General features: G+C 33.4%; 1 non-coding gene across 1 annotated transcript; it reads left to right on the top strand.

Annotated features, from left to right (window-relative positions):
* Positions 1-3,439: 3,439 nt before the first annotated feature.
* Positions 3,440-3,545, top strand: LOC148763679 (small nucleolar RNA R71). Its single transcript, XR_016025582.1, has one exon. It is a non-coding gene; the product is annotated as a small nucleolar RNA R71 (small nucleolar RNA).
* The last annotated feature ends 695 nt before the right edge of the window (positions 3,546-4,240 follow it).

Genomic DNA, 4,240 nt, shown 5'->3' with positions numbered 1-4,240 from the left:
ACAAGGGCATTTTGGTCATTTTTACTTGAAAATTTTGAAACTTGGTGAAAATACAATATATCATCGAAAAATATACATTTCTTATCTAAAAATAATTTTAGTAATCTAGATCATCCATTTAAAATGAAATTATGGCTAATCAAACTAAATAAAATATTTCATTTTCTTATAAAACAATATTTATAGAATCCTGCATAAACAATTTTTGTAGCATAAGAGCAAAATAAATTCATAAATATAATAGCACACTTAACCAGGTATACAAAAATATTCTACAATGACATGTGGGCCCTAAAATAACCGAAAATATACAAGACTGTAGACCTTTGATTTCTAAGGATGCAAATCAAAAAGCAACCCTCGACAAAATCGGCTGTCTACAGACTGTCCTGAGCCTGAAATGGGTAAAAAGAAAGGGTGAGTTTTTATAAACCCAGTGAGTAAGCAAAGTTTATCTACAACATCTAAAGCCGAGTAAATGGAGACAATTAAATCATCCCATCATAATATTATTCATAACATTTAAAACTCATTTCAATTCATATTAAACAATTACATTTCATCGAAATAATCAACAAGGCTTATGATTCTCTTAAAAACTAGGCTTATGCCAAAACTCATACTCGGTGACACCTTGACCTGGGCATCCAACCGAGTTCACCAAGGATGTTAAAACGACATATACCCATAAAACATGTTTTTACTTTTAAAATATAGCCATTCCTTGGCGTTAGCTGAGTTTCATCCTCACGTGGTGGTTCGGCGTGAAGTGAACGCTAAACTTACCTTAGGAGATATCCTCTGCACCTCTCATACTAAGGTAAAATATAACGGGGTTTACCGTGCCCCTCTAATAGTCTAGTTTACGAAAACCCGCCCATTGCAGTAAGCTAATCAAATAACCGATCAAATCAATAAAAATTTTGACAGCATGACATGGCTAATACAATATTACCCAGCCTGTCAAGGTAAAACAAAACAGTTTATATAATCCACAAACCACAAATCCAGCCATTCATGCCATCACATTGTCATAAGCCATCAATTCAAACTCTGTATATATAAATAGATAGCACAAGTATATAGTCTCCACCTACTCAATTTCCAAAATCGTCATTGAATTGCAAAACAATTTATAAACCTCATTCATTTAACCAACACTTAACTTATAAAACATAAAAATCTATAGTTTAAGTTCATTATTCTTTAAAATCATAAAAATGAGTATAAACTACTTTAGATAGTTAAGATGAACATTTGATTACTCACAATAACGAGAGTTTGGAGTACTCCTATTATTGGTCCTCGGGTACGATATCTTTACCTTTATGAGAGGGCTCACCACCTATACATAATACATGACACGTAATTCAATATATTTGTGCCAAACTGTTATAAAACTATTTCAGGCTCTATATGAATGCATGAAATTGAATGAGAATTGTTCGAATAATCACTTAAAGACGGTGTTCTACGTGGGTTCAATTATGATTGGACTAAATTTGTATTTAACCTAACTCGAACTATACACTGTTGAATTAACCAAAACATCTTATTCAACTTCAAATATATTCATTACACTTCCAATATTCCAAATACACCAAAGTACCTCAATGAGCTTGATTGTGACTTAATTCATCGTAACCGAAATTCATTAGGATTTCGAACTAACGTGCTAATCAGTGTTAACACAGTCTAATAAATACATCTATATCATTAAGAATCAAATCCAAGTCCATTCACTATGATTTTCTCATTATTGTTCAAGTCGTTTACTAAAGGAACTATACTTTTCGATAACCGTTTTTGATATCCGATACCATAAATCATCAATTACGAGCTAAATAACATGAAATACAACAAAATCCATCATCAACATGTCACCTATAACATTCGGCCAAAGAGGGTTGTTGAAGGGCATGTGATTTTCTTGCTTATTTTTCATGCCAAACATCATCAAACAACTAAAAACACTAAGATATAATGAAATCTAGCAAAATCCATCATCAAAACCTTCTCCTTATGTTCGGCCAGCAAGTATTCCCTCATGGAAACTTGTGTTTCAACCATAGAAAATGAAAAAGAAAGCATGGGAAAGGTAGATTTTAAGCTAAAATTGAAAAATCTTACCTTTGATTGCTTTGTTCTTTGAAATTCAATAAATTTCTCTTGAATTTTCCTCTCTAGGGTTTGTTTCTATTCTTTTCTCTTTGTTCTTTGCTTTGGTCGGCCATGAAGAGTGAAATGGGAGAGTTTATAAAGGAAATTATAAAAATATTAAAGCTTGACATGTGTCACCATGTGATTGGTCCATGGTTAAAACTTAACAATTAAGCATTTTCTCACCACCACATGTAATCTCTCAATTATCCAAAGTATAAAATAATAATAAGTGAAATTCATGGGCTTGATAAGTGTTTTGGTGGTGTAAAATTTCAAAAATTCTAATTACGTCCTCGTGGACACGTAAAATGATTGTTTTGCCCTTATGTTCAGAAAAATGTCAGAATTAAAATTTTTCATTTCTCAAATTCAAATCATGCTCCAATTAGTCAAACTTGGTAAAAAAAAAAAAATTTCATCCAACATTCCAATTTTGCCCTCCGGTAGCAAAATGACCATTTTGTCCCTACGTTATGAAAATTCCTAATTTGACTCCAAATTAATCTTCGAACTCCGAATCAACATATTAAGACATTTTAAGGTTCAATAACTCTCAAATATATCCTAAAATCTCTATTCAAACTAGTTCAAAGTTTTAATCGACTTAATTGTACCACTAGGTACGATACCGACTTTTAACGATTCTCCGAGGCATCCCAGTATGTAGATATGCTATCAAGTACATGAATGACATGAAAAGTATATAATAGAGTAGGGCTTGACAAATTGCATGAACATATCCTCCATTGAAGGCTTTTTCTCTGTCATATGGGCTTTAGATGGAAATCTAGGGGGAAAGTTTGACTTAGCCGTTGATGGGGACCTTTGGTTGTTATTCCATGAAAAATTAGGATGATTCCTCCAACCAGGATTATAAGTGTTGGAATAGGGATTGTTCTGTTGCGTATTTCCAACAAATTGACAAGATTCAGAATAGATGGGACAATTGTCATTGAAATGTCCTTCCTCACAAAATGCACATGTGATAAAGGAGTTCTGAACAACATTAACACTCAGTTTATCTATTTTCTTTGTGAGAGAGGCCAATTATGTAGAGACAATGTTTATCACATCTAATTCATGAATTCTAGCAATTTTTCTTGTGCCCAATCTTTCAGATGGCCATTGATAATTATTAGAAGCTATCTTTTCGAGCAAATCATAAGCCTCATTAATGGATTTACTCATAAGTGCACCTCCAGCGGCAACATCAATAGTAGTTCTAAAAGGTCCCAGCAAACCATTATAAAAAGTCTGAACTTGCAGCCACTTAGGTAATCCATGGTGAGGACATCTTCTCATCAAATCCTTATACCTTTCCCAAGCCTCGTATAATGATTCAGAATCAAATTGCATGAAAGAAGTAATATCACTCTGCATCTTTGCTGACTTTGCAGGTGGGAAGAATTTTGCTAAGACTTTTTGAGCAAAATTATCCCAAGTATTAATGGAACCAGCAGGAAGTGAATTTAACCAACTCTTTGCTTTATCTCTCAATGAAAAAGGGAAAAGCCTCAATCTTATGGCATCATCAGTAACACCATTAGCCTTGAATGTATTGCAGATTTCCAGAAAATTTATTATATGAGCATTCGGATCATCATTAGGCAAACCTCCAAACTAAATAGCAGTCTGAATCATTTGAATAATTGATGGCTTAATTTCAAAATTGTTGGCTTGAATAGGAGGTCTTTGGATACCAGAGTGGAGATTTTGTACTTGTGGGACTACATAATTGTGAGACCTCAACCCTTATAGGCTGATAACGAGGCATAGGCATAATAACCCGAGCTAGGGGTAGTTTTGTCATTTCCTCTAATAAGTTCCCAGAAGGGAGTTTTATGATATTTAAGGTCTAAATAAGCATAAAGACCAAATAAATGATGTATAATGATGAAAACATGAAGAAAACTAGACGTGGCAATAATTTTCGTAACAGCGGCAAAATGGTCATTTTGCACCCTGAGTCAAAATTTTTAAGTTTTCATAAACCCGAGTATATTTAGACCATTGCGGACTTGGCCTCAGTGTCAAAAGAATAAAAAGATTTCATAGAGGATTGGAGAAGAACAAGCTA

Source organism: Theobroma cacao, chromosome 3 (assembly GCF_053813885.1).
Source record: "Theobroma cacao isolate CCN51 chromosome 3, ASM5381388v1, whole genome shotgun sequence".
Taxonomy (NCBI): domain Eukaryota; kingdom Viridiplantae; phylum Streptophyta; class Magnoliopsida; order Malvales; family Malvaceae; genus Theobroma; species Theobroma cacao.
This window is presented reverse-complemented; position numbering and strand designations above follow the sequence as displayed.